The following is an 8,446-nucleotide window of genomic DNA, read 5'->3' on the forward strand; positions in this document are numbered from 1 at the left end:
GTATATATTTGAATTACAAAATTGCAAACTTGAATAAATTAATAATCAGGCTAAGCCAGGCATGGTGGCCCACACCTGTAATCCCAGCACTCAGGAGGCTGAGGCAGGAGGATTGCTGTGAGTTCGAGACCAGCCTGGGCTACGTAGTGAGTTCAGGTCAGTCTCAACTACATAATGAGACCCTATCTCAGAAAACAAAATGAAACCAAAAAAAAAATCAGGCTAATACAGTCATTAGATAAAGTTTTTTTATAGGTCTTGATGGGTGATTTTTCTTTTAAATATTAGTCTTTTTTGGAGGGTCTCACTATGAAGCCCAGGCTGGCCTTGAACTCACAGTAATCCTCCTGCCTCAGCCTCCCAAGGATGCGCCACACCTGGACAAGTCTTAGAGAATATTAGCTGTTACAATAGTTTCTTTTAAATAGAAGATTTACTTTTCATTGACCCTATTCTATATTAGTTATTAGTAACTAGAATCATATTTATAAATATTACCTTGTTAGCCAATGGTGATGCACACTTATAATTCCTATACTTGGGAGGCTGAGGCAGGATGACCACTGCAAGTTCAAGGCCGGCCTGAACTATATACCGAGAACTTATCTTGAAAAACTATTTTAGAAAATTACCTTGTTTGCTTTCCTACATCCATGAACTCTTCAGATAGATTTCATTGCCCTTAAAACCAGTTACTGGGCCGGGGATGTAGCTCAGTGACACCGCACCTGCCTGGCAAGTACAAGGTCCTGAGTTGAGTTCGATCCTGGTATCACGGAAAAACACAGTTACCACTGGCTATAAAAATAAAAGTTAAAAAAAACTGGGCATGGTGGTGCACACTTGTAATCCCAGCACTCAGGAGGCTGAGGCAGGAGGGCCTTGAGTCCAAGGCCAGTTAGGGCTACACAGGGAGCTCAAGGCTAGCCTGAATACATAGCAAAATCCTGTCTCAAAATACAAGAAAGAACAGGAGAAAAGAAAAGAACGTTTTTAAAAAACACTATAAAATGTTCTAGAGACCAGCACAGGACAAAGGTACAAAAGGGGCCACCAGGGCCAGGGATGTAGCTCAGTGGTTCTGCCGCCTGCCTTGCAAGTGCAAGGACCCGAGTTCGATCCCCAGTACCAAAAGAAAAGAAAAGGAAACAAAACAAAAGGGGCCAGCAGAGCAGATTCTGTTCGGTTTACTATTTAGTAGCATGTGAGCTGGGGCGCGTGACACAGACTTTCCTGATCTTTGGAGGCGCGAGAGGGAGGAGGCACAGCCCTGAGATCCCGGGCCCACACTTAGGGAGCAGAGCGGGGCCAGCTGCGCCCCACCCTGGCCTGACCTCACAACCCATGCGCCCCGTGCCAGTGCTCTGACTTTTGTGGGCCCCTCCCCTCCCAACTGCAGGGGCACTGGGGAAACGTGGCCTCACCTCTGTGGGACAGCAAAGGCAGGTGGCTGGGGGAGGGGCGACCCCGGAGCGAGGGCTGCGTCCCGAGCCGACCCCGTGTGTGCTTTAGGAGGGTGCCCTCTGATCCAGCGGCGGTGCCACACCATGTCCCGGCGGGGCAGATGAGGTTGTGAATTCTGGGAGTCGGTCTCCAGGCCTGGGTTTTGCCTGGAAACACCTGGGAGGCTGAGGCAGGAGGATTGCAAGTTTCAGTCCAGCCTGGGCAACTTAGCAAGTTAGCAAGATGCTGCCTCAAAAGAAAACACAGATGTAGCTTAGTGCAAAGGCCCTGCATTCAATCCAGTAGTTAGTAAGAGAAAGAAAGGGCCGGGGATTTAGCTCAGGGGTTCTACTGCCTGCCTCACAAGTGCAAGGTCCCGAGTTCAATCCCCGATAACAAAAATAAAAAAAGAGAGAAAGGAAGGAGGGAGGGAGGGAAGGAAAAGGAAGAACTATGGAGGCGCACGCCTGTGATCCCAGCACTTGGGAGGCCGAGGCAGGAAGATTGCTTTGAGTTTGAGGCCAGTCTGGCTACATAGCGAGACTTTGTCTTAGGGGGAAGAGTGGGGGGGAGGAAAGAGCGAAGGAAAGGAAGGAAGAAAGGAAGGCAGAAAGCGCTGGTGTGATGACAGGTGCGTCCCGGACCTGAGGCTCCCCTCACGGCCACACGCAGACAGACCTGTCACCGGCCGGCAGAGACCAGAAATCAAAGGCGGTGAGTCCTGACAGGGTGTTAAATGGAACCGGGAAAGTGAATTTAATTTCCTGTGATGGTACGGATATCTATGCATCGATGGGCAAGTGCAGATTGAGTTCAGAGGCCGGCTCTGGTATTTGAAAAATAAAAGCAGGGAGGAGACAAAGGTGACAGGTGGCTCCGTGGGGAGTCCGGGCCCTCAGACCGCAGCGGGCTCCTCCTCATCTCGGGGCTCCCGCGGCAGGGACGCAGTGTGGGGGACGAGCAGCGGGCAAAGCCCACAAAGACTCGGCCACACATTCAGAAAGAAATCTCAGCTGTGTGTGGAGCGCACACTGATCCCAGCACCTGGGAGGCTGAGGCAGGAGGGTCACTGAGTTCAAGGCCAGCCTGGGCTCCATAGCAAGACCCAGTCCCAAAGCACAAAAGAAAACAAAACCATCAGGGTTGCTGTGAAGAGCCCGCCCCGGCCATGGCCGCCCTGCCGCAGATGGACACTGTCCTCAGCCTCTGCCGTCTGCCCCTGCCGGCCCACAGCAGAACTGGCACATGCAGACTTTCTACCTGCAGCAGCTGGACCCCAGGAACCACTGCACACCGTTTCATTCTCTTAATTCACATTTCCCTGCCACTTTACTTCCTGAGCATTTTTTGTTTGTTTTGAGACAGGGTCTCATGATGCTGCCCAGGCTGAGCCTGAACTGGCAATCCTCCTGCCTCAGCCTCCCCAGTGGTGGGGTCACAGGTGTGTGCCAGCGAGCCTCACTCAGAGGTCACTTTCCTGAAGGTGTGAAAGTGTCAGAACAGGCTGCAGACAGGTCCTCCTCAGAGAGGCAGAGCTCCACAGGAGGTGAGAAAGGAGAAGGTGCACAGAGCTTTCCCACCCAGGGCAGCCAGGAAGAAGCCGGGCCACAGAGCCACACCAGGCTGAGTGACCCCTCACTGCTGTGTCCCTGCTCCCCTCAGGGTCCGGACCAAGCTGCAGCATGGATTGGAAGTGAGCTCGGACCTCCCTGAAACCAGTGTGAGGCCATCACTGACGTCCCAGCACTGAGGCTGAGGCAGGAGGATGCAAAAAAAAAAATTTTTTTTGGTACCAGGGATCAAACTCGGGTCCTTGGGCTTGCAAGGTAGGTGACAGAACCACTGAGCTAAATTTCCAGGCCTAAGGAGGGTAGAAAATTAATGAAGCAATTTAGCGACTCATTGAGACCCTGCCTCAAAGTGAAAAGGGCTGGGGCTGTAGCTCAGTGTGAAAACCCTATGTTCAACAGTCCCCAGGACCACATATATACAGTAATTAAATATATAAATAGAGGCACTTCCTGCCATTACGGATCCCTTGCTTTGAGACGGGGTTTCATTATGTAGTTCAGGCTGATCTTGAACTCACTGTGTCACCCAGGCTGGCCTCAAACTCATGGCAATCCTCCTGCCTCAGCCTCCTGAGTACTAATGAAGATGACCTAAAAATTTCCTCAGACAAAAAAGGTGAAAGAATCCGTCACCCGTGGACCTGAAGCCAAGAAAATGCTAGCGAATGTCCTTCTGGCAGAAGAACAGCAACACCAGTTAGAAATGTGGACGGCAAAGTGGAGGGTGCTGTTGTAAGGTAGGTAGTTAGCCATGTGTGGCATGATACAAGGTCACCTGGCCGTGAGCTGTGATAAAGATCCACAATTCCAAAGCAAATCCTAACGTAAAAAGTTATAACTAAGGTACCACTGAAGGAAATAAAATATATTCCTAGCTGGATGTGGTGGCCCACAATTATAATCCCAGCTACTCTGGAGGCTGAGGCAGGAGGATCACAAGTTCAAGCCCAGCCTGATGAACTGAGAAACCCAGTCTTAAAACAAGAATGATGTGACTCAGCAGGTCAGGAGTCCTGGCTTCCATCCCCAGACCTGGGAAAGAAAGGTAACAGTGAAAAATACTCAATCCAGCAGGGCCGGCTGAAAACTAACTTGACTACAGGCAGATAAATCTGCACTGGTATCCAGAAAGCTGCTGTTCCTCTGTCGAAATTGATAGAGTAACGATATAAAAACTCAGAGAAAACACTACCAGCAAAAATTACAGTGCTGCATAAACACAGAGTACTGTACAAAAAGACCACTGAGGCTGTATAAACAAGAGGTGCAGAACTGTACCCGCCAAAGGCGGGTCCTAAGTCTGAACAGCGCACCTCAGTCACGAGTCCCAGCAGTTGTTAAGCAGGAGGGCTGTGACGCAAGCACCTCTGAGTTATCGCAATAAACCGCGTTTGGAGAATTCAGCGGGATGCGGGCCTCTTAGCAGCGACATTTCCTGCACAGCTTTCCGCAGAGGTCACCAGCTCCAGACCCAGCGTAACCCAGCAAAACCTGGCTTCCATCCCCAGCCCTGAGAAATGAAAACAGAAGCCAGACATGGGGACGCACGCCTGGAAGCCCCTGGGAGGCTGAGGCAGGAGGATCGAGAGTCCGAGGCCACAGGGGCATGGAGCAAAACCCTGACCCCACCACCAGCCAAAAGAATGTTGAGTGAGTTGTCTGACAGCAGAACACACTTACAATAAGGTATCACCAACGATGGTGGATATAAATCTAGATTTCAAGATTTTCTTCCGATAACGCTGAGTGGTAGCCAATTTCTTGTCAGAGCTATTTCAGTCACACTGCGCTGTTTTTATTTTGTAACGAGAGGAGGCGCTCGTGTTTGATAGCGGTGACCCATATTTCATGAAGCTGCCAAGAGGAGCCGGGGTGGGGACAGGAGCTTCGGCTGCCCGTGCTCTCGCTTGGCATCGAGGTTTCTGTGCAGCAACAAACAGCAGCGAGAGGGCCGGGGATTTAGCTCAGTGGTGCCGCCACCTACCTCGAAAGTGCAAGGTCACAAGTAGATCCCCAGTACCAAACAAACAAACAAACAAAAAGACAGCAGCAAGAACCAGCGCGTGGGGTTACAGCACGCCAGAAAGCTTCGGCCCGGCCAAGGAATCCACCCACAGAGTGAAGAGACGGCTTGCAGGATGGGGAGGAGGTTTGGCCAGCTGCTCCCGGACAGGACCAAGCCTGGAATATACAGAGGACTTGACGTAGACACTCACACTCGCCCAGGGCCTTCCCCAGAGGGCGCAGCTTCCGCACTGCACAGCTGGGAGTCCTGGAGACAGCCCCGTCCGCACCAGCAGAGGTCTAGACTGGAAATCATGGCGTCTCGTGTAGACGAGGACTAAAACCTCTAGTAGATACTGAGAAATGGGAAGAAAACATTCCAGGGAGGAGGGGAACGGGGGTGTGTGGGAGAAGGGACAAGAAAAGAAAGTGAAAATGGAAGACAAAATGGAAACGCAGCTTCTGTGCGTAGGAAGGGAGGGGGCTTGAGGGAAGCGGAAGGGGAAGAAGGGGCAGCGCAGCGCGCAGAGGTGCGGATTCCCCATGGGTGTGAGCATGGCGCGTGCCTGAAAGTCAGTACCTGTGTGCCTGGAAAGCACCAGTACATGCTTTGCTATAAAAAAAGAGAAAAGAAAAACTGTGCCAGGGATGTAGCTCAGCAGTACAGCACCTGCCTGGCAAGTGTGAGGGCCTGAGTCTGCTCCCCAGTACCCCCAAAAAGACATTGTGGAATCTATACATAATGGAATGTGATTCAGCTATAAAGCACGGCGAATTTAGCTCTGTGGTGCTGCTCCCAAGGGCAAGGCCCTGAGTTCGATCCCCAGTACACGCAAGAAAAAGACAAATTGGAGGCATTTCTAGAAAACGGATGCACCTAGAGAACGCGACATTGAGTGGAATAAACCAGAGCTTAACCTCCCTACAGTGGTGCTCGTCTGAGTGAGGCGAAGTGGGAGCAGAGAGTGCTGAAGGACGAGGGAGGGGAGCAGAAGAGGGTTCTCCGCAGTGCGGCAGGCGTCCAAGGGAACAGGGCCAGGGCAGAGGCGGTGCGGAGGGCCAAGTGGGATGAGGTGCACCATGCGCTGGGACCTAACAAACTCCACCGATGTAAGCATTCTATGCCAAGACCAAAAACCAAAGTTTCGGTGCAGTAATCTTTTGTTTGTTTGTGTCTTGGAGACAGGGTCTCATTGTGTAGTCCAGACTGGGCTTGAACTTACTATGCAGCCCAGGCTGGCCTTGGACCTGCAGCAATCCCCCTGCCTCAGCCTCCCACGTGGTGCGATTACAGGCATGTGTCTCTGTGCCTGGCTCGTGTGTGGCGATCTTTTCAAGTGTCATGTGTACTCTCTGTGAGTGCTGTTTTAACTCTCATCATGATTTAGGAGGCTGAGGAAGGAGGATCACAAGTTCATACCTAACCTTTGCAACCTTTGCAATTTAGCCAGACTCTAATTCAAAAGAATGGACTTTTGTTATTTGTTTTGTTTCTTAAATTTATTTTGAGCCCAGGTCTCTCTGAATTGCTCAGGTGGAGCTTAAACTTTCTGTCCTCCTGCCTCAGCCTCCTGAGTGCTGGGACGCAGGTGTGCACCACCATCCCCAACTGGAAATAAATGCATTCTTTTTTGCGGGGTACCGGGGATCAAATCTGGATCCTTGCGCTTGCAAAGCAGGTGCTAGAAACACTGAGCTAAATCCCCGGCCCTAAATGCTTTCTTGAAAAGGCGCTAAGCGGAGACACAGTAGCTAACACTTTCTAATTAACTAAAGGTTTAATTTGGTTGGATGTGGTCTAAGGAAGACCCAGTCATCACTAGTGAAGGACCACGGTGCCTTTATTTTATCTTTTTTAAGACAGGGTCTCGCTATGCGCTTCAGGATGGCCTCGAACTCAGTACGCAGCCCCAGATGGTGTAGAACTCAAGGCCATCCTCCACCTCACCTCCTGGGTGCTGGGATCACAGGCCTGCGCCACCGCGCCGGCTCTCCTCTCCAAGACGCGGTCCGTGACAGAATCCAGCTTCCTCTCCCCTTCCCCTCCCCCTCCCTCCTCGGTCTTCAGATCTTCTAGGACCCGGCCCTGTCACTGCCTCTCCGGGCTTCCTGGGCCCTCGGCCTCAAGGCCCCGTCTGCGCCGCCCGTGCGAAGACCTCGCGCCCTGACCCGCCCTCCCTCCTGGGCTCCCAGGAAGGCCGCCGCCGGCCCGCTGTCTCCTCCCTCCCAGCTCCGCTCGCTTCACCCCCGGTGTATGTGTTTTGCGTTTCTGTGCGGTCGGGAGTGGGGGCCACGCAGCCACGTCCCCCGGACTCTGCTCCGGTCCCGAGGGGACGAAGAGGGGCGCGGGCTCCCGACACCCCCATCTCCGCCTGGGCCGCTCGCCACGGGGCTCAGGATGGCAAGCCCAGGCCTCCCTCCCGCTCTGCGCGCCCGGGATTCTCATTCAGATGAGAATCCGGAGCTCCCGCCGCTTATTTGTTCTTCCTTTCCGGGCACCAATCTCTTCGCTTAAAGAACAATTTCCACTTAACAGGTGATTCTGTGGCTGTGGCCAGGGCTTGGGTGTGACTGTGTGCAGGGCCCTCTGTCCCAGCCCTGGCAGGACTGGGCGCCCCCTTCCCACGGCGGGTGCCTAGGACTGCGTGCTGTGACATGAGAGAGTCGTGGGAAGCTTCGTGAACTTTTAAAAGGGGATTTCTTTCAAACAGCCGTGACTCTGCTCACAAAGCCAGACCCTGGCCAGCGTCCGCCAAGGTGCGTTTTAGGACTGCACTCTCACCCCCGAGCACACGCGGGCTCCGCTGCCCTCCTCAATAGGCAGGAAGCCACCCACCGCGGCCCTTCTCCTCCGCGGGCAGGGTGTTTATCCTCTGAGCCCTTCCAGACAGGCAAGGTGGTGCACGCCTCTAATCCCAGCTCTCTGGGGAGCTGAGGCAGGAGGGTTTCAAGTTGGAGCCCAGGTTGGGCAGCTCAGTGCCTTCATGAGACCGTCTCGAATTAAAATCCGGAACTAAGATGGGCTTGGGCTGCGCTCCAACTCTTCCTCCAGTCCTGGCTGGGGCCTTTTTCCAGATGGAGCCATGGCAGCAGCGCTGCTGAGCCTGGTGTGGGCGTGATGAGTTTATGCTCTCTGTGATACCCATGGACTGTGGTGTCGGGAGGGGACGAGGTCCAACGAAATCTGAGGACTCTGGGTGATAACAGCATGTTGGTGTCTGGCCACCAACTGTGACCACAGTGCCCTGGGAGTGACGTGTATATAACTGGGGTGCCAGGTGCATGTGGGGCATTGGCAGTGGCCTAAGGTGGGGCAGGCCTGTGATCTCAGCACTCAGGAGGCTGAGGCAAGAGGATCTCTGAGTTCCTGGCTAGCAGAGACTACAGAGAGCAAGCCTGTCTCAGGAAAAAAAAAAAAAAAAAAAAAA

This window comes from Fukomys damarensis, unplaced genomic scaffold (genome assembly GCF_012274545.1).
Source record: "Fukomys damarensis isolate Sample0158 unplaced genomic scaffold, DMR_v1.0_HiC HiC_scaffold_33, whole genome shotgun sequence".
NCBI classification, from domain to species: Eukaryota; Metazoa; Chordata; class Mammalia; order Rodentia; family Bathyergidae; genus Fukomys; species Fukomys damarensis.